This window comes from Talpa occidentalis, unplaced genomic scaffold (assembly GCF_014898055.3).
Source record: "Talpa occidentalis isolate TD23 unplaced genomic scaffold, MPIMG_talOcc4v2.1 talOcc4.15, whole genome shotgun sequence".
Classification (NCBI taxonomy): Eukaryota; Metazoa; Chordata; class Mammalia; order Eulipotyphla; family Talpidae; genus Talpa; species Talpa occidentalis.
Window position 1 is genome coordinate 85217045 of NW_023601543.1, and position 22693 is coordinate 85239737.

At 44.4% G+C, this 22693-nt stretch overlaps 1 long non-coding RNA gene across 1 annotated transcript in view; it reads left to right on the plus strand.

Annotated features, from left to right (window-relative positions):
* Window positions 1-7722: 7722 nt before the first annotated feature.
* LOC129145897 (uncharacterized) overlaps window positions 7723-22693 on the plus strand; it is a 105612-nt gene continuing 90641 nt past the window's right edge. Inside the window, exons 1-2 of the long non-coding RNA XR_008552050.1 lie at window positions 7723-7829; window positions 10303-10417. This is a non-coding gene — a long non-coding RNA (uncharacterized LOC129145897). The remainder of the gene's footprint in view (window positions 7830-10302; window positions 10418-22693) is intronic.

Consider the following 22693-nt stretch of genomic DNA (forward strand, 5'->3'; position numbering starts at 1 on the left):
TTTTTTCCCAGAATTCCTCTCATTTCCCACAAGTCTCTGCTTTACCCACAGTGCTTTACTCTCCCACAGTGCCCTCTGCTCCCATAATGCTCTGTTCTTCCCACAGCGCTCCATTCTCCCACAATTCTGCATTCCTCCCATGAGTCTGTTTTTCCCAGAATTCCTCATTTCCCACAATTCTCTCTTCTCCCACAATGCTCTGTTCCTCCCATAATGTTCTGTTCACTCCCACAATTCCTCCTTTTCCCCCCCGTGAGGCCCTGTTTTACCCATAATTCCTTTTGTTTCCCACAGTTATCTGCTTTACCCACAATGCTTTACTTCACTCTCTCCCACAATGCCCTCTGCTCCCACAGTGCTCTATTATTCCCACAATGCTCCAATTTCTCCCACAATTCCTCACTCCTCCCATGTTGTTTTTTTCCAGAATTTCCTTTGTTTCCCACAGTTCTCTGCTTCACTCTCTCCCCCAATGCTCTACTCTGATATTCCCACAATGCTCCTTCCTCTCCCACAAGTCCTGGTTTCTCAAATGAGTTTCTGTTCTTTCTCGAATTGCTCAGGTTTGCCACAACACTTTTTTCCCTACAGTGCACCATTTTTACCAATTGTTGTCCATCTCTCCCACAGTCCTTTGTTTCCTGTAATCGTCTTTCTGCCCCAATCCTCAATTCTCTCCCATAAGTCTGTCTTGGCTTACAATTCTTCATCTCTCCCATAATTTGTTCTTTCCAGAATTCCTTTTGTCCCACAATTTTTATTCCCCCTCAGTGTTCCCTGTTCTTTCCCCAAAGTCCTTGTGTCACCCACATGTCTTTTTTCCTATTATGCTCTACTCTTTTCCAGTTACCTGTCTGCCCCATAATTCCATCTTTCTCACAATTCCGTCTCACCAACAGTTTCATCTTATTTTGAAATATTCTGTATTTCTCTCACAATTCTTTATTTCTCTTTAATTCTCCATTTTGTCTCATAATTTTCCATTCTTTCACAATTCTCTCTTCTTTCCCATAATTCTTTCTTTTCTGCCACAATGCCTGGTCTCTTCCATAATTCTTTCTCTTCTCTTTTTCATGATTAAATTTTCTCCTATAGTTTTTATTCTCTTCCACAATTTTTTCGCATCCATAATTCTCTGCTCTTTCCCGCCTATAATTCTCTGCTCTTTCCCACAATTACATGTTTCTCCCACAACTCCACTAATTCCTTCACATTTTGCTGTTCCTCCATAATTCCCCTTCCCCCCCCCCAAATTCCTCATATCTACCATAATTCTCTTTTATAATTTTTTTGAAAACTGTAGGATGAGGACACAGGTGCTGCTTCCCCAATGCACAGGAAGCTCTCAAGCAGATCCAACTTCAAATGTCAGTAGTGCCAAGGTGGGGAAACCCTGTTCTAGGCACACCAGAGTCAGAGCTGGCTGCCGGTAATGTCTGGCAGCTAGGGCAGAAGCTCCAGTCTCCTCAGACCAGCTAGTGTAGTACATGTGTGTGCGGATGTGTGCATGCATGTTGTGTGTGTACACTACGCATCTACATTGGAACAATTTAACTTATTTCCCCTGCTTTCCACCCCAAACCAACATAACAGTCATTTATGGGGAGGGGAGAAGGTTAGTTTTGAGTAGTAAACTATTATTTTTATTGAGTTTGTATTATTATTTTTGAGTTTTTGTAATTAGATTATCAAACCAGTTGTTGCTGCAAGTGGGCCCTTCTGGGTGACCTGATTTAACATGGTGGACTGAAAAAAGGTGGGACCATGGCTGGTAGCAGTGAAGTGAGCACTGCTCAGAGGGGGTCGATGCAGAGTACCCAGGTTACCACCCACCCGGGCAGGGAACGTCGCACGAGTCCTGCCTAGAGGACTGGGAGCCTGCGTTCTCTCGGCCCTGTGGAAGCAGTTAGTAGTGGGTCTGGTTTGCTAATCACCAAAGTGAAAGAAAATGGAGCAACAATAGGGTTGTGTTAATGAAATTTCCAGCAGGTGTTGGGATTGCCTTTCATCTTTGAAAGTATAAAATACACTCAAGGACCTTCCAACATTTTTCTCTTTAAAGCGAGGAATGTGGTAGACAACTATAGTTGCCTGAAATCACCATCTTACTGCATAAGGCCAATCTGGAGCCGTGAGAATGAGGGAGTTAAAAAGAAATGGCAGGTGGTTTGGAGAACTAAGCTGTTGCGGCCAGGGATTGGGCAGTGACAGCCAGGAAGCAGTTCAGAACACAGCGCTGAAGCTCAGGAAAGAGAGCATTGATGGCAGATGAAGAAATCGTTAGTAAATCGTGAGTTATGGTTGGATGGCCAATCCCCAGTATAAATGGTGGCATCCTACAAGGTTTTTATTTTTCCCTTGTTTTGTTTTCCCATATTTACCAAAGAATCTCCTGACTTCCGTTGGATTTCACTACAAGGAAGAGAATGCTTGACTAGCCAGCCTAAATATATTGCTGCTGCTTTGGCAGTTTTATTTCTTATTGTGCATTAATAAATTGAGAGAACTGAAAATGGAAGGAAAGTCTAGAAGGTGAGGTATGAGTTGCTGTAGAGGAAGGAGGGGAAGCTCTCTTGAGTGGTTTGGCCTCACTCTAAAGTGGGATTGAAGAATTAAAGCCACAAAAGACAAGTTGACATACCACTCTCTACCACCACCACATCAAACTCAGTTTTCCAAGAAATATGCTTTGGGGGATATTAAAATTCATATTTTAACTCTTGAATCCTAGTAGGTACAGATGTTTGTGATATTATTTTATTGTGTGGTCTCCTTATGCAATAAACCCCAAAGATACACAGGCTCAAATGTAGAGTTATTGGTACAAATATTTACAAGATAGAATGTGGCAAAAGTTTAGATTTCTCTCTTCTCTCTCTCCCTCCCCATCCATCCATCCATCCACCCATAGGTTTATTTTAAGGAATTGGTTCCCACAGTTACGGGGTCTGCCAAGTCTGCAATTTGCAGGGGAGGCCAGCAGGCTGGAAACCCAGCAGAAGTTGATGTTGCAGTCTCAGGTCTGACATCTGTAGGACAAGCTGTCAGACCAGCACGTCTTGAGCTCCTGCCATGTTCTGGATCCAGAGCCAGGCTCAGAGGCTAGGGCGGGTGGGCCCTGTCATTCACTGCCTTACCAGTGCTCTAGGTAATGCAATGCAGCTTTAGATGATTTCAGTTATCGTGGTTCGTTTATGAAGATTCTGCGGAAGCAAAAATAAAATGTATTTTGCTCTGGCCTTAGCTCTGGGGGAGATGACCTCTGAAGTGACTTTTTCCCTTACACATGCTGTTAAGTGTAACTCAGCAGCACTGAGTACAACACTTAGGACGTTGTGCAACCATCATGTTGCTTGACTTTGAAAGGCTAAGTCAGGCTCTTCCCAGCGCAGCAGACTATGTTGGATACTCTAGAACAGCGCTTCTCTCTCTGCCACCATGTTTTTGGTTTTGTTTTTACAAAATGGCATGCTGCAGTATTCTTACCCTTGTTCTTCTTCAGCTAAAACATCTTGGAGATTTTCTGTACCTGTACCTAGAGTGTACTTTACGTAATAGTTGTCCACTATTCCATTGTACAGATTAATATAACTTATGTAACTAGTGCCTTTATTAAGGGGACTAAATTTAGACGGTTTCCAATACTTCCTATTACAAACAGTACAGTAACATTGTACATATCATTTCTTGCATGTGTGATTACATCTGGAATACCTAGAATAGAAATGACTGGGTCACTGGGAAGTGGTTCTCATCTCTGATAGACATTTCCTTATGACCTCTGATCAGTGGGTGTAGCAATTGACACTTCCCTCAAGGAATGTATGAGTGAGCATGTTTCCCCACAGCTTCTTCAACACAGAGTATCACTCTTGTTATGGATCTTGTAGGACCTATTTACCTTGGAAGGAAATTAGTTCCTTTTCTAAAGTATGAGCATATTCAACTGCTTGGGCTACCATCACAAAATAACATAGACCAGGTAGTTTAAACAATGGGCATTTATTTTCTCACAGTTCTGAAGTCCAAGGTCAAGGTGCTGTCAGTTGGTTTCTGGTGAGAACTCTCTTCCTGACTTGCAGAGAATCGCTTTCTCCCTCTGTCCTCACTGGGCCTCTTCTGTGCACACACGGAGGGTGACTGTGGTGTCTCAACTAGAAGGACACCAGGCCTGTCAGATGAAGGACCCTCCCTCCCGCTCTTAGGACCGTGTTTCACCTTGCCTCCCTAAATAAAGAGCCTGTCCCTGTCCCTGATATTGTCATTCCTGGTGGAAGGACTTCACTCATGAATTCAGGAGGGGGCACAAATCACTTCATAACAATGAGTTCAAAATTTGTTTTTCAGTTCCTCATTTTTCTTTTGTTTTCGATTGTGGTAAATTTTGATTTATTTTTATGCATCTTCATTTTATAGTCTTTCTTTTATGGTTTCTGTGTGTTGTGGCATAGTCTAAAGTACTCTCTTTTCAGCCCTTAATAAATTCTTTGAAGTTTTAACATTTTTTAAAAAAAGTTCACTTTTAAGTTTAATCATTGGTATATTTGAAATTTACCCTGTTGTAGGGAGTAAGGTACAGCTCCAATTCTCCCCTTTTCTTTCCCAGTTATACAATTTCCCTAGGACTCGGTCTTCAATAAATCACCCTCAGGGCCCCCTACACACATGCACAGATTTTCAATATCACCTCATTATTAAGACACTGATTCCCACGTGTACTTGGATCTGTTTTAGGTCTCTACTCTGAGCCACGTTGTGTCTGTGAATATACCAATACCACATCAGTTAAAGTTCGAGACCATTTGGCAAATCAGTTTCTTCTCATTACTCTTCTATTGCAGCATTTGTCTTTTCTATTTTTAAAAATTCAGGTATGATTGGCACAAAACATTCCTTTCAGGTATACAACATGATTCAATATTGTGAAATGATCACCATACTCTGCCTGTCATATAGTTATTTTTTTTCCTTCTCTTATGAGGAGAACTTCCAAGATCTACTCTTTTAGCAATTTTTAAAGATGTGGTACATATTATTAACTATCATTTCCCTGCTGTACATTATATCCCCATTGCTCATTTATTTTATGACTGGAGGTTTGTGCCTTTTGACCCCCTTCGCCACTCATGACCCCTGATCCTGCCTCTGGTAGCCATTAGTCTTCTCTGTGAGCTTGTTTTGTTTTTGTTTTTTTTAATTGCACATGGAAGTGAGATCATATGGTGCTTGTCTTTCTCTGTCTGACTGGTTTTACTTAGATAGTGCTTTTAAGGTCCATTCATGTTATGTCAAATGGGAAGATGTCCTTTTTTATGGCTAATATTCCACTGTAGATATATACCACACTTCTTTCTTCACTTGTGCATTGGTGGGCACTTAGGCTGCTTCTGTCTTGTGAATACTGGCTGTTGTTAATAGTGCAGCAGTGAACACGGAGGAAAAGATAGCTTTTTCTCCTGCAGATAAATACTCAGAAGTGGGATTGCCGGATCATGTGGTAATTCTAATTTTTGATTTTTTGAGGAAACTCTATCCTGCTTTGCCCAGTGGCTGCTTCAGTTTACACCCCCACCAATGCTGTACAAGGGCCCCTTTTTCTCTACATCCTTGCCAGCATTTTTATTTCTTGTGAATGACAGTTACTTAATTGGACCAGAAAAATGGAAACCCAGATTCTCCAATTTCAAAATAAACGTATTTGCATATGGCAGCTATGATAGGGGTTTTGCAAGCAGCACCCCGTTAGTGAGACCTGGTAATTGCGTGCTGCTTGTCAGCTGTGTAAATCCACAACCCTGTGGCCCAGCAGCTAGGAACCCAGCACGGCTAACATGCCACCACGAAAGCCTGTTGCGACCATCAGTGAGAGTGTTTTTAAAATGTTCAAACAGCTTTGGAGGGAAGATCCGTACCCCACATCCCGGAAGAGGATCCCTACCACCGAGACTTCCCCACCACTGGGGGGCGATCGAAGCTCAGAAACGGCCCTGCGAGTCCCCGAGGCGGCCGAGCACTTCAGCAGGTTTATTTATCCAACGCTGGAATTTGGACGTGCAAACCACCAAGCTCAGGGAAATTCCTGGATGAGGAACACAGTCCTGGGAAAAACCTAGCAAAGCTGGAATTAGCACCTTGGCCGACCGCCTTTAAAACAAAGAGATTTCCTTCATTGAGCGTCTGAAGAATTGACTTCAGTTCTCCTCGGTCTGAAAAGGAGGAAGTCAAATTAAAGGGTAAAGAAAGGAGACCACGATGGAGGGCACTTGTCACCACCTGCACAGTGGGGGTGGCAGCACGGTGTCTCGCAGGCACTGGGGCTGAGTTTGGGCTGGTGTGGGTAGGCCTCAGGCTCACCTTTCCTGGGGGAGCAGGGAGGTCAGAGAGTTTATTTTAAGAAACTGAGTCATCGCTCACCCTTGTGTGGCAGGAGGCATCCGGCCAGGCAGAGTTTAGATAGGGCTGGAAAGGTGGCCCATGAAAACGGGGGATGTGTCTTCACTGCTGCAGGCTTCGTTTCTCCTTCCTGATTGCCCTGCCGTACTTGGAACCACTGCTAGGATTGTGGGCCAGCCCTGGCACCAGCGTTGTCCAGCCAGTCCCTCACGCATTATTAATGTTGGGGGTCCAGCCAGGAATCTCTCTTGGTCTTATTATTTCCCAATATGGATAGCATCAGAGTGTCATTGGCATGAGAACTTTTGTCCTGCCTACACTTCCAGAAGGGCCAAAGGACAGGAGGCTGTGGAACTCAGGGAAGCCAGTCCAGAATGTGCGTTTGCGCACAACAGAACGCCTGAACCAATCCAGGAAATTCCGTCGCACCCTGTAGCGGCAGGAGGGCACACAGGGCAGGGTCTCCATGATCCAAGCAGACAGGCTCAAGGAGGAGTCCTGGAGCCCTCGGTGGCTTTTGCAGACTTTTATTGGGATTTTCCAGGCACACGGCAGGCAGGGGGAGGGGGTACGGGGGGGGTTGGGGGAGGCGGGAGGCTGGCAGGCCTCCCAGGCCACAGCAAGTCTTCACTCTTTGCGGGCTCTCTGGTGTTCTCTTGGGGCCTTTTTCTCCTTCTTGGGGTTCTACTTCGCTCTTTCACTCTGCTCTTTCGTTCTCTCTGCTCTGCGGGTGTCCCCGTGACGCCGCCCTTAAAAGCCCAGCCTTAGCCCAGGTGTACCCACCTACGTCTGCCCACACCCCAGTCCAGGTGCCCGCCATCGGGCATGCATTCAGGACCATAGGGATCCATCATCCATCCTCATGGCGGGAGGGCAGAAAAGCCTGATACTTTACTTCCCTTAACCCCACTCCCATAGGCACTCCATTTCTAAAGCCCCCAACCTGGTGACAAAACACCCTGAGAGTTCAGAGATTGCAGCTGATGTGAAGACTTGTGGGCCCCAGTCCTCAGCTCACCCTTCCCCACGCTGCAGCACCTCCACTCGTGTCCGCGTTGCCCATGGCCGAGGCTGACTGACGACAGCAGAGTTGTGACGGAGACTGTGGCTCACAAAGTCCCAGCGTAGGGTAAGGTAAATATCAGACTTTTCTGCCCTCCTGCCATTAGGATAGGGGTCCCTGTGGTCCTGAGCGCATGCCTGATGGCGGGCACCTGGAGCTGGGTGTGGGCATATGTGGATGGGATTCACCTGGGCTAAGGACTGGGCTTTTAAGGGCGGCGTCACGGGGACGCCAGCAGAAGCAGAGCAGCAGAAGCAGAACCACGAGAGAGCAGAGCAGCAGAGACCACCTGAGAACACCAGAGAGCCCAGACAGAGTGAGAACTTGCTGCCAGCCTCCCGGCCCCCCAGCACCCCTGCCTGCTGTGTGCCTGGTAAATCCCAATAAAAGCCGCAAAAGCCACTGAGGGCTCCAGGACTCTCTCCTCCTTTACCCGGTCTGGTCTGCTGGAATCATAGAAAACCTGCTCAGTGGCCTTCCTGCCCTCACACTCAGATACTTGCTTTCATAGAAAAAGGTGCCAACCCCTGTCTCCTCGCCCCCCCCACCCCCTACCCCCCACTATATGACTGTTTCATCCACGAGGCAACCCCTGGTGTTCCTGCCACTTCACAGACGGTGGTAGAGGCTCCGGGAGGGGAAGTGACTGCCACATTCTCAGCTGGTAGGGAGAGTGCTCTGAGAAGAACGCGAACATTCAGAAGGGTACCATAGGGGAAATGAAGATTGCTCAGGCTTTTGCACCGTTGGCCTCTGTAGCCATCACCTGCAGCCGCGAATGCAGGAGGTGCTTGGGAGCGTGGGCTCGGGATACCATGCCTGACGGCGGACACCTGGACTATGGTGTAGGCGTGCGTGAGTGGGCGCGCCTGAGCTGGAGGCTGAGCATGTAAGGGCGGCAGAGGACGATGTGTTGGAGACCACGGGAGAACATCAGAGCAAGCCCAGAGAGAATTAAGATTCTCCAGGGGGCGGGCCTCCCCTGGTGGTGCAGCGGTTGAATGCTGGGTTGCGAAGCTGCCCACAGCCTCTGCAGTGCCAGTTCGATCCCCCACATGGCGCGCAGACCTCTCCTGCCGCCCGCTGCTCCCCTCAGCAGTGTACTTCGGTCCCTCTGCCTGCTCTGCTCCCCGCTCTGGTGAATTCTCTCACTCTCCCGCGCTTCCGACTGTACCCAATGCTTGTATAAATAAATCTTAAAAAGAAAAGAAAAGAACGTAGGGCCTCCCCTGGTGGCGCAGCGGTTGAGCGCTGGGCTGTGAGGCTGCCCGCAGCCTCTGCAGCTCCGGTTCGTTCCCCGGCCGCCGGCGAGGGTCCCATTAAAAAAAAAAAAAGATTCTCCAGGGGCTGGGAGGCTTGCCAGTCTACCACCTTTCCAGGCCACCCCCCACGGGCCTAGGGGTTTCCTCCTAGACCTTCGGATATGTGGACCGGCTGCCGGGCCTGTGGCCTGGGGGAGTCATCCTGCCACACAAGGGCTCTGACAGTCCTCAGCCTTCAGACTGTTGTCACTCGGGCCCAATGTCCAATGTCTCCCTGTGCACATTGCCCGTGATTGCTTATAGCTATTTAGGCCCAGTTTCCTGATGTTTTATTTTGTTTCAGTCTATGTCTTGTGCCAGGTGTAGGGTAAGTGATTTTCAGGCTTTTCTGCCTTCCCGCCATGAGCATGGATGATGGATCCCTGCGGTCCTGAACGCATGCCTGATGGCGGGCACCTGGAGTGGGTGTGGGCATGCATAAGTGGGTACACCTGGGCTAAGGCTGGGCTTATAAGGGCGGCGTCATGGAGACGCCAGAAGAAGCAGAGAACAGAGAAGCAGAGAGAACAGGCGACAATGCCGGAGAGCCAGGTAGAGTGAGATTTGCTGGGGGCTAGGAGGCCTGCCAGCCTCCCGGCCCCCCAGCACTCCTGCCTGCCGTGTACCTGCTAAATCCCAATAAAAGCCTGAAAAGCCACCGAGGACTCCAGGACCCTCCTTTACCCTGCCTGCTCAGGTCATAGAGATCCTGCTCCATGTCCTCCTGCTGCTACCCCAGGGCATGTGTTTTGTATGATCGAGATTTACTTGGAAAACAGATCACTTGCATAAAGGGAGTCTTGCAAATAATTATGTAGACCTTCGGGGGTTTCCAGGGCTAACTTTGGGGCTGTGAGTCCCGAACACGGTTGCTGTTACACAGCGTGTTTCCTTTTCTCTTCAGCATGCAATACTGAACTCACGGTGCCTTCCTTATTGTGGTGGTTAGAACTCGGGTTCTTTTTTATAGAGGCATTTGTCCATAGAGAACAGATCTTAGATGCTCTTGAATTAGTAGAGACAGCCCCCTAATTATTTACACCAGAATCCAGGGCCTTTCCATGAGGCCTATGATAGCATTTAAGGAAGCACAACTGCAGTTGGGATTATTTTCCTGTTGGTTAACAAATCTCTTACTGTTACTTGGCTTGTGGGTCTTCTGCAAGCAATGAACCAGTTTTGATCGATGAACTCACACCTGTCTTTCTTTGAATTTCATTAATTCTTGGTTTTTTTTTTTAAAGATTTATTTATGCATATAAGAGCTGGGGTACAGGCCAGAGGTATGGGGGGTGGGGTGAGAGGATTCACCAGAGACAGAGTGGGGAGCAGAACAGGCAGACGAAATACACTGCTGAGGGGAGCAGCAGGCGAGACAGGAGAGGTCTGCTGCACCATGTGGCTATCTCCCTGACCAGCCGGGGAATCGAACTCGTGCTACAGTGGCTGTGGACAGCTTCATAGTTGTGTCTTAACCCCTTGCACCACCAGGAAAGGCCTGAATTTCGTTAGTTCTTACTTAATGTATTTTCCTGTTCCTTCCAGAATGCCTTGGTACAGTTGACCTTCATGTCTCCTTGGGCTCCTCTTGGCTGTGACAGTTCCTCAGACTTTCCTTGTTTTCCATGATGACCTGGGCAGTTTTGGTATGGACACTCAGGTATGTAGGACACTGCCCCTCATCTGGGGTTTGTCTGATGACCTGAATCACTTCTTAATTCTCTTGGCTTGGCTAACCTTCAGTACAGGTAGAGATTATTGATTTCATCATTACAGATGAAAACACTGAGGCACAGAGAGGTTAAAGAATGTTCCGAGAGTCACACAGCTAGCACAGTAGCTAGCTACAGTCCCAGCTCCACATTTCAGTTAATGAATGAAGGGTGCTCCCCAAAGACAGGAGGTCCTTGAGAGCTCATTTTTCTCAGTTGGGATTCATGAATCTATATTGAGCTGGGGCAGTGGTGTTCAACCTTGGCAGTCTGACAGAACCACTGAGGAAAATTAAAAAATCTGAATGTACAGGCCCATCCCAGACCAATTTCTTCAGAATTTTTGGGGTTGCGTCCCAGGCACTAGTAATTTTATAGTTTGAGAACCATGGATCTAAAGCAGCACTGTCCAGTGGGAATAATACCAGAGCATAACTTTCTAGTCATCTGCTTTTCTAGTGGTTTTCAGTAGTTCACTTTTTGTACTTTAAAAAAGTTAAAGAGAAGCACATGAACTTCATGATTAAATTTAACGCAGCTTACCTGAAATTTTATCATTTTAACCAATAGTCGTTATAGAAACTATCAATGACATATTTTACACAATTTTTTTCATGCTAAGTCTTAGAAATCTGGTGTATATTTTACACTTACAGCACTTCTCAATTCAGGTGCTAATTTTCATTAGAAACACTTCATCTTTAGATTCATATACCTGAGTTGTTCCGAACATATTAGAAGTATTCCTATGACTGAATTAGGTATTTGTCTTTAAATTGAAATTTTAATTGAAATAAAATGCAGTTTTTCCATCTCAATGACCACATTTCTTCCAACTGTTAAATAGACATAGGTGGGTAGTCGCTTTGGTCGTGGGGGCCATGGATCTAGAGCAGTGCTTCTCAAAGTTGAATTTGGGCACGCAAATCAATCTGGTTAAAATGTAGCTTCTGATTCAGGGGGTGTGGGGTGGAGCCCGGACGGCATTTCTAGCAAGCTGCAGGGCGGGGGCGCACTTGAGCAGCGAGGGACCGGAGCAATCTTGAGTGAGGGCTCCCTCAACTCTGGGGTCTCCGCTTTCTCGGCAGTATTCTCTCATTTCAAAGGCTGGGATGTGTGTGTGTTTGTGTGAATATATATGAAGCACATGTATACAAGCATTATCACATGTATGTATCTGAATATGTACATGTCGGAACTTGCCCAGACACACAAGCAAACGCTGCAACTATGAAGCCCACTTTGGCGCTGCATGTGTTGTTTGTCTTCTTCCCTTTCATTCAACTTACTCTGCTGTGGTTCACTGGAACGGAGCACAGCTGAGCGTTTCATCCTGATCTCAGTTCCTATATTCATTTATTTGCTTTTTAAAATGAGCACAGTGGGTTCTGCTTTCTGTTTCAATGTTTGAAGGTATTTAAAACGCATTTGATGGCCCAGGCTCTCGTGGTTTCTGTACAGCGCTGCTCCATTTGGTTCCCTTGTATTCGCATGTAGAAATGTTGTGCCCTGGTGATTTGTGTTCTTTCTATAGATGCTTTTTGATTCTCCTGTAGACATCAGTGTGGAAAGGTAATGAATTGCTTTTGAAGTGTTGTTTCAACATTTATACAGTTCGCTTAGTTCCTAACCAAAGCTGATTTAACTATTATGCCAGGTTCTAAAAAACAGACCACAGAAAACCCTAAAAGTAAAAAAAAAAAAAAAAAAAAAAAAAGAACTAAACTAAAATTGACTGAGTTCTCTTTTAAGGATTTATAATCTGAGAAAGATGTTTGAACAGAAATAGCAGTCAAAATCACAGAAATTAGTAGCCAGTCCTTGAGTTTGTTTTAGGAAACAGGTTTTCCATGGGAAACCACTGTTTTTAGCAGTTATGGAAATGAGACAAAGAAAGATAGAATGAACATAGCTATTAAAAACTTGAAAGAGAATGGAGAATAACCTACTAAAAATAAAGGAAATAAAATGAGGGATAATAGTGGGTGTATTTGGAGCAGGAGGGAGAGGGAAAATACTGATTTTTACTTTAGTCCCAATTTTAATCTTTTATTGGCCATTGTAGGTGGGAAATTGTATTCCTTTTTCTTTATGGAACAGAATGCTTATTCTGTTTACAGTTAGAGATCCCAATAACTATAAAATCTGGGTAAATTACAATATCTGGGTGAAGTTTGGCGTATGCTTTAGTCAAAAATATGTTGAATTGAATAAGAAAACAATCAGAGGAGTCTAAGTTATGGATATAAAAGAACTGAATTGTGCGCTTCAAATGTATTGATCTCACAAAGGATTATTTTAGGTTACAGGAGACTAAAGCATTTTTTATTTACTATGGATCAAACTTTATTTGATAATAGTTAATAATAATAGCTAACATTCATCAAATACTTAGTATATATTAGGACCTTATAAATTAATTACTTTATTCTCACTATTTTAATTCATTCTCATATAACCTTATTATATAGGTACAGTCCCAATATACTTTGTATAAAAAGTATTTATAAAAACATGAATCTAACACAAGCACAGAATGAATACATGTGAAGAATTTATTCATCTCATTAATGATGGGAACCATAACAGGGTTAAGCTGATTTCAAGAACAGTTTCAGGAACTTGGTATTTATAGGATTTTGAGAAAAAAGGGGGGGATTGGAATAAGATTTCTAGGATTGTTTCAAAACTGGTTAGTGTTCTACAAAGCAATCAAATCACAACCTTTGAGATCTTTTCTACTGGACAGAAATCTATGAATTAAAATGTAGCTTCAGAGAATCTGAATTCCAGTCAAATAAGATATAGAAAGTAAAACACAAGTACATTCCCAAGATAATTAAATAAATCTTAGGTAGATAGGTTAGTACTCCAGTCAGATTTTGAAATGCTACGCCACAGCCCATTTCACCCCATTCAAATTTTGGTGTCCTTTTCTTAACAAAATTATAATTATCCACATTTTGCCAAATAAGGAAAGTGATGCTTAGAGATGTTACTGTGATAAGGAAATCACAGTAAGGGCAGAGCAAAACTGAAATCCAAGTCCTTCTTATATGAGTTGAAATCCATATGACTTGTCCTATGTAATTCTTTGAATGGTGCGTGTGCGTGCTCAACATCACTTACCAGAAATGAGGTCAATATTGGGGATTAAAGAACTTGTATTATATGAAAATTTGTGTTATGATAGTATCATTTGCAATGAAATTTGTCCTGTGAAGCATTTTATTTTGTTTTGTCTGGATTTACAAACATGCTCATAATAGAAGAAGGATGCGTTCTTTGCAAGCAAGCAAGAGCCGCGTCAGTGGTAGATAAGGGAGCTAGGGAGTATAGAAAGTCTTGCCAAATATAGACTCTAAACAGGATGTGATCTTCATTTAAAAAAATTAAGGAAGGATATTGATTTTGGCATTGGTAACCTGAGGAGGCTGGAGGAAAGAAAGCTTAGAAAGAACCACGAAGACTCTGAATCAACTTAGTTTCTACCTTTTTAGTTTGAAGCTATCTATAGACACCAAAAATCATGATAGAAACTAGCAAGTTGATGCTGAGGGTTCTGAATTTTGAGCTGATTTCTAATATCCCAATGCTTTGATGAATATCTAAAGTGTTTCAGTACTGAAGACTAATCCATATAATCAATATAAATGATCTAAACACTCCAATTAAAAAGCAAAGATTGGATTAAAAAGCAAGATTCAATTATATGCTACCTACAGTTAGGTAACTTTAAATATAAAACACAAACAGGTTAATAGGAAAAGGATGGAAAAACATACACTAATAAGTAAAGCTGGAGCAACTATATTACTATAAGACAATTTAGATTTCTTTTTTTTTTAAGATTTATTTATGCACACAAGAGCTGGGGTACAGGCCAGAAGTGTAGGGGGTGAGAGGATTCACCAGAGACAGAGCGGGGAACAGAACAGGCAGACTGACTGAAATACACTGATGTGGGGAGCAGCAGCAGCAGGCAAGTCAGGAGAGGTCTGCTGTGCCATGTGGGTAGCTCCCTGGCTGGCCGGGGATAAAACTCGTGCTGCAGAGACTGAGGATTGCTTCATAGGGCAGTGCTTAACCCCTTGCACCATCAGGGAGGCCCCTAGATTTCTTTTTTTTAAATTTAGACTTCATAGCAAAGAATATTGCCAGGGAGATAAGAACTCATTTAAGATGACTCCCAGGATTCCTTCTCCCAGGTGTACACAACTTTAGTAATCCCCTGGCCGTGAGTGTGAGCAGGAACCAGAATTATGATATGGTCACTTCCACGATTATGTTCAGTGGCAAAAGACACTTTGTGGGTGTGTTTAAGGCCCCTAATTAGTTGACTTCAAATGAATCAAAAAGGGAGATTATCTATGGTGGATCTGACTTAATTAGCAAAGTCCTCAACAAAGAAACAGAAGCAGATGCTTTCCTGGTGGCCTTGAAGGAATAACGACCACATTGTGAAAGAGGGTCATGTGGCAGCAGCTGTGAACAGCCTCAGGAGCTGGAAGTGGCCTTTGGCCAACAGCTACCAAGGAAATGGGAATCTCCGCCATACAACCACAAGGCAGTGCTTCCTGCCCACAAGCAATGAACTAGGAAGAAGTCCCCAAGACTGATAGGAGATTTGAGCCCTGGCGCTTGCACCTTCATTTCAGACTTGGGAGAGCCTATGCAGGGGAACAGACTAGCCTGTGCTCACAGTCCAGATCAGCGGGTTCTCTGAGATAATGAATTTGTGTTGTTTTAAGCCACTAAACTCGTGGTGATTCTTATGTGGCAATAGAAAACTAATACAGGGTTTCATCATGATAAAGGGGTTCAATTATGTTTTCACTGATAACAGAATTTAAAAATACATTAAGCAAAAACTGAGACCCACAGGGGAAGATGGACGCATTCACAACTGGTTGGGAATTCCTGTATCTCTTTCTCAGCAATTAATAGAACTTCTAGACAGAAAATCAGTAAGGCTGTAGAAGACTTGACCCAAACAGTGTACTAACTTGACCTGATTGGCATTTACAGCACACCCCCACCCATCAGTAATTTTTCTCTGTAGTTCAGAGTTAACATTTACCAAGATAGACTGTATTCTGGCCAAAAATGAGTCTCAAAAATTTCAAAGGAATTAAGTGATGCAGCGTATTAGCTCTGAAGAAAATGGAATTAGATTAGAAATAAATAACAGATTTTGGAAAATCCCCAAGAATGTGAAAACTAAATGCCACTTATAAATAATCCAGGGGTCAAAGAAGAAATCAAAAGGAAAATCAGAAAGTATTTGAATGCAATGAACATGAAAATGAAAGCACAACATACCCAGAATCTAGAGGTTGCTGTTCAGGCAGTACGGAGGGGAGAGTACAGAGCACTAAACTTGTGTATTAGAAAAGGAGAATGGACATGGGCCCACTGGCCAATTTTTGGCCAATTTACACATCCAAAGAAAGATAGTAACAGATAATTATACATTTTGTTAAAAAACAAATAACCCTTGTATAAGAATAAAAAAGAAAAGAAAAGTGGAAGGAGAGCTAAAAGTTCTTCCTTAATGAAGATTGCTGGCTAGTAAAAGTAGAAAGGACAATAGAATTAGAAAAATCACCCTCATCCATTAGCATAATTATTGATGCAAGCAAAGTAAATCAATGACTGCCCAAATAATTGGATGAAAATTCATGGGGAGGGCTCCCCTGGTGGTGCAGCAGTTGAGCACTGGGCTGCGAAGCTGCCCACAACTTCTGCAGTGCTGGTTCGATCCCCGGCAGCCGGTGAGAGTCCCACATGGCGTGCAGACCTCTCCTGCCGCGCCCGCTGCTCCCCTCAGCAGTGTACTTCGTCAGTCTGCCTGTTCTGTTCCCCACTCTGACTCTGGTGAATTCTCTCACCCTCCCGCACTTCTTACTGTACCCAGTGCCTGTATAAATAAATAAACTAAAGGGCCTCCCCTGGTGGCGCAGCGGTTGAGTGCTGGGTTGCGAGGCTGCCTGCAGCCTCTGTAGTGCCAGTTCGGTCCCCGGCCACCAGCGAGGGTCCCACAAAAAAAAAATCTTTTTTTTTTTTAAAAAAAGAAAATTCTTAGGAGGAAGGAGATAAAAAATTCAAATAGTCTTAGCTTACAAATACTTACGTATTGCAGAGAGGAAAGTGTACCTTTAAAAGAAAGAATTAGAGTCTACTACCTTATCCACTAATCAAATTCAACATCAGCAATAAGGGGAAAAACTGAGAACACATTCTCCTAATGGGATGTTCCAAGAAAGATTCACTATCATCTCTGTAGTATTCCTGCCAAAAATATGTTGAATCGAATAAGGAAACAATCAGAGGAGTCTGAGTTGTGGATATAAAAGAAGTGAACTGGACTCTTCAAATGTATTGATCTCACAAAGGATTATTTTGGGTTAAAGGAGACTAAAGCAACGATGAAGATAGAATGTGATAGGTAATCCTTAATTGGATCCTGGATGATTTAAAATAACAGCTGAAATGAACATGACTTAGGCAATTGGAGAGAATAGATTATTGGCTGTATATTAAATAATATTATTTCATCAGTATTAAATTTCTCAGTGTGATAATAGTATTGTGGTTAAGTAAGGTAATAGGATAATGTCCTGTTCATGAGAGATGCATACTGAAGTATTTAGGGGTGGAATGTAATGAGGTCAGCTGCAGATAGAGTGAGAGGGAGGGTAAGGGGAAGAGAGACAAACATTGTAAAATATTAGCAGTTGGTGACTTTAGGTAAATGGGTATTTATTTTGTTATTGCAAATCTTCAGAAATTTGAAAAAGTCAAAATATATAGAGAAAAATGTCATGTCTTTTTTTTGTTTTAAAAAAAATTGCAAGTGACATTGCCAGGGGAAGGAAATAATTTGCTAATCAATTGAAGGGAAGTGTTTAAAGCCCTGGTTAACTGCTCAGATGTTCACATAAGATCGCAGCCAGCTCAGAGAGAGGAGGAGAGGAAAACTCTAAGGCGGGCGAGACTCTTAGTAGGCCGCTGCATTCCCTCCGTCTTCACTTCCCAGCGGTTTCCTGTTTACTCAGCGCTCCTGCCCTCGAGGTTGACTCTAGCTGCAAGACTCATTACTCAAGAATCTCAGTCTTACAATGTGACAATCAGTCCAAAATCTTGACTGTTTCATCTGGTCCAGCTACCCAAACTGGCTCATTTTTTTTTTTCATTAAAATTACAAGGAACTTTTTAAAATCATAGTTTCCTGGGCCCACTCTAGAAATTCAGATTCAGTAAGCCTGGGCTGGGGACTCAGACATCTGTATTTTTTACAAAGTGTCCCCACGGAAGCTCATAACACCCTCCTTCCTACTGAGTCAGAATTTCCAGGGGAAACACTTGTAAAGCTGTATTTTTAACAAGTGTCACTGATGCCTGTTATCATTGGGAGAGTTTGGGAGAACAGAGGCCTCTAGAAAGTCCTTGTGCAAACAAAATTCCTGATGATTTACTCAGTCATACCAAAGATGATCATGGGGCTAGGTAGCCCCAGGTCTTCATGGCTTTGAGATTAAGAAAATGATTGTGTGTGTTTGCATGCACATGTGGACAGAGACAGGGAGAGAGGGAGGGAGAGAGAGAAGATTTAGAAACTGGCATTCTAACCTGGACATTTGGGGGGTGAGACCATTTTTTTTCCTTTTTTATGAAAGAAAAAGTTCATTATCCCTTGTTCTTTAAAGCATTTATCATTAAGGGAGACATCGTCTCCACTGGCTTCTCGGGCGTGGAAGGTAGGAATTGCACTGAACCATCACACATATTTTCCTTGTCCTTGACCGGCAGCACACATCTGAGAACTGGCTGCCTGGGAGAGCTAGACTTTGAAGTCCTGAAATAAGCTTTTTCCTTGGTACAAAGCAGAATGCTAAATCCATGAACCCCCCCCCCCCATGTAATCAACACAGCTACCCAGCCTAGATCAATGAGTTAACGCATGCCTTTTAGAAGTGATTTCAGTGAGAATAGTGGTTCTAAAATCTATCGTATTTCAGAGAAAGGGGGATAGAGATTCCATTAATTGAAGGACAAATTAACTTTTATACCCATCAAGAGGACCTGGCTATAAGTTTTTAAGGGTTAGACATGGGGGTGGGAGGTGGCAGGATGTGTGGCCCTGCTCCTCTCCTGGGCGCTCCTGTCTCCCTAGAGTCAGGCACTCACTGGCTAACCCACGCCGGTGACAGCCACTGGGCTCTGCTGGGGGCCCCAGCAGTTGGAGAGACCTGGCTGGACTCCTGCACAGAGGGGGTCACCTGACAATGATGGGGCAGCTGATATCAGCTCAGTGTTCGGGGCGGGGGGCTGCAGATTCCACTTACGCGTGTTGGGTGTCCATGATCCCCACGAGCAGGAGAAGAAGAAAATGATGAAAGCAAACAATGGTCACGTGGCCAGTTGGAGAAATGCGGAGAGTAACAGCCAGGCATGCTGTCTTCCTGTTTGGGAGTGGACAAAGCTTTGCATCTCAGCACCGGCATCCTTTCTGCCCCATCTCCTGTGGAGTGACTTAAATCTATAGCCCCATATTCAAATTGCAGCATCGTCAAGAGCTCTTGTGATTCAACCGGAAGACAAATACCCATCAACCATTGATAGATGCAGTAATAAATGGGACTTTTTGGCTCCGCTTTTGGGGAACACATAAGTGAGTTTGGGGTGTGCAGAGAATAGTTGCATCAAGTAGAACAGAAGCATTGTGTTCCCCTTAGTTGGCAGATACAATGGGTGCCAGGAGAGTGGACAGAGGCTTCATTGACAGAGGGTGGGATGGGCGCATTGCTCGTTGTCAAGCAGGCCTCACTGTGCCCCTTCTAAGGTGCCTTCTGCATCGGAAAAGAGAAATGGGCGCTGCCTCTCTCACCACCCCTTCCTTATGTGTCCTGAGTTAGAGTTGGCTAAAGAAAGCAACATAAGCTTTTAATTTTTACATAAAAGAGGCGGAAGCTATTCTTCTCGTGCACGGTGGCTTACTTTAGTTGGAAGATGAAATGGGCAGTGTATGCTGGGCCGTGGGACACTCGAGGCAGCTTATCCGGCAGTGCCTGAGAACCAGACGCTTTGCGGTGCAGACTGAGATCATCGGTGAGAGGTTTCTTAGAGATTCTCGCAAATAGGAGCAGATTTCTGTAGAACTTGATGACAGTCTGCGTCTCTGGCCCTCGGTAGTGGCCTTCTTAACTCCTCTCCCGGATAGCCCTGTGATGTCGTGGGCTCCGACTCTTACAGGAAGTTCTTCATTCCTGGGATGTGTAGAACAGCTTTATTTTCTTGACAGCATCTGGGCTTACTCAGACGGTCGCGTGAAAAGAGCGGCATACCCACGCTGCATTTCGGGCAGGTGCCACCGAAAGCAAACAGGTAGCAGAGCTGCACAGGAAGCGGAGGTGCTGCTGAGCACATCGCAGCACACTAATCTTTTCTACTTGACCTTGAGATCTGCATCTTTTCTTAGGTTTCAGTCTGTTTTGAAAAGCCATGTACCTCATCCCAGGGGTCAGCAAGCTATGGCCTGTGAGCCAAATCCAGTCTGTCACCTGCTTTTATAAATTCAGCCATCCCCCCCATATCCACGGTTTCTCTCTCTGTGGCTTCAGTTACCTGCAGACAACCGCATGCTACAATACTATGTACAATGAGATATTTAGAGGGCACATGTGCATGCTCTGAAGCAGCTAATAGGCAGTGCGGTGCTTTCCTGGAAGTATGGAGGAACTTCCCTTCATGTGCTTTGGAAGTAAAACTCCCCTTTGAATAATTATTATTTTTTTCCAAATGTCTGACCTATGAACACCTTATTCCAGCATAGTCTTCTCAAATGTATTTGCTTGCTACGTATTTATATTTTATAAGTAAAAACCATAAATTGCCACCTAATCAACTAGAAGGGGTAACTACATTGTAATGATCTTTTTACTCTGAATTAGTTTTATTTTTTTTAAAAAAGAGTGCTGCTACTAGGGACTCTGCCAAGGCACAGGGTAGGCCTCCCCCTCCCTCGTGGCAAGACTTCATTAGCTTTTGGTTCTGATATCACATCTGCTATCATCCAATGAGCCCACAAATACATAAGATAATGAATCCATTGACAAATGTCATCCATCCATAAGCACGTCATTTTGTTGAGTTCCGCCCATGTTCATACAGCTCATTAAAAGTGTGTGTGTGTATGTGTATATACTTATGGGTATATGTATTTAATTTTTACTTGATGCTAGACCCTACTTTCATTCCTGGGCATATGAGGATAGGAGGTAACTAAGGAGAGAAAGGACAATTCTGGAAACTTCTCTTTCACTCATCCTGTTTTGGAGAAGTAGCTCAGTCATACAACCCTGTGTCCCCAGCTATCAGTCAGGCCACGTCCTCCACACTCACCTCTGGCATGTGTCCTCTCGCAGTGCCCATTCTGCTCACAGAGAAACCGCAAAACTCACAGGCAGATCGTTTTAAATGGGTTCTTTTGTGGAGAGTCAACTACGAAGTTTGTATTGGACCAGGGCTAATTGTGCCTTTCCGTCCAACTCCATCGTCTGATATTTATTCCTCCTGACAGGAAGATAGACTGCCAACTTTGTTTTTAATTATTCGAATAAAATTACATACATCATTCTCCTTTTCTCAGGCCTCCCTCTGAAATCCCATCTTCTGTGTAGCTCATGCTGATGAAATGGCCGGTTTTGACATTAGTGCTTCTGTCAGCCAAGTGAGATGAACTGAGCTAATATCCACACCCTGAATGAAGCCAGGAATGCCCCCCCCCCGCTTCTCACTGGCTCCCCTAACTCTCTACCCCCCTCAACTCTGTACCTGCCACCCTGCAGACATACCTCAGGTCTGCATCGCATCCAGCCTGGCACCTGAATAAACATTTGCAAGTGTTTCCCAACTCCCTGCCTTCCCACACCCCCCCCCTTCATTCCTTTCTTCCTTTCTTTTGTTTTTTTCTTTTTATAAAATAGTTGAATCCTCTTTTTTGTATTCTAGTGTAAACATGGAACAAATGTGTAACTCATCATAATGGACATCTGTTACATGAATAGTGGCGAGCTCATATCTCCCAGATTAATCACTGTTTCTATTCATTTGGAATTAGCAACCTGTGACTTCAAGTAACTCCCTGATGAAACAGAACACACATTCTTTTCACAGATGTATAGAAATAGGAATAAATCTACAATTTGGCAAATGCTCCAGATGCAGAACACAATGCATGCTTATAATAAGAAAATATAATAACTGTCTTAGACTAATACATGGTGACTCTGACAAAGAGGAATTTATATAGTCGAAACTCCTTGAAAACAGCCTCACCTGCATAAGTGTTTTCTAAACTCTGGCCCGAGGGGCCTCCAGTTTCCTGACAGAGTTTTCTCATGTTATTTGTCTTCCTTGGAGACTTGAAATTCCTCATCACTTAGAAGCAAGATAGAAATTTGGAGGCTCTGAAGCAGAACGGAATTATCGTCTGTCGGAGCCGGGGTCTAACTGGCTCCCCTTCTTAGCCGAGGTATGTTTTCAGAAAGAGCGCATTTCTGAGCGCTAGGGCTGTGTATCCAAGACATCGATCATCTACGGACCATTGAGTAATTGAGTCCGCATACGCTAATGATTCACAGTTGTATCCCGCTGCACATCTAGACAGAGTATTGCAGTGAAACCAGAGTGAGGAGCGGAGGGCTAAGGTGTTTGCCAAGTTCATTTGGGCCGTGAGATAATGCAGCTTTCTTAACAAGGCTGTCGCTGGTTCCGCGGCCACTCACCCAGCACACACCCTTCTCATCCGGGCACTGTCCTCATTTGGCGCTAAAGAAATGAACTTTGCCCTTTAGCACAATGAACAGTTTAATGGCGGGAGACAGATTTGCACAGAGGTGAGGCCAATACGGTGTGATAGATCCTTTCAAAGGCATCTGCGCACGTGGCGGGGGCGAGGGGAGGGCATCTCCCTTGGGCGTCGGCAGCCAGAAGGGACCGGCCATAGAGTGGGGAAGACCGGACCCGTCTTCGTTGGCTTGGGTCCTGTGTCTGTGCTGCTTCTAGGACAAGGTGGAAGGCGGGGACTCCTGTCCTCGATCCTTGTGCTGGAATGGGGCTCGATTGTGGGACACCACCCCCCCCAAACCCGAAGGTCTGCCCAGCGAGCTGGGCCTGACTCACCTGAGGAAGCTCGAGCAGCCTATGGCAGAGAGAGGGGC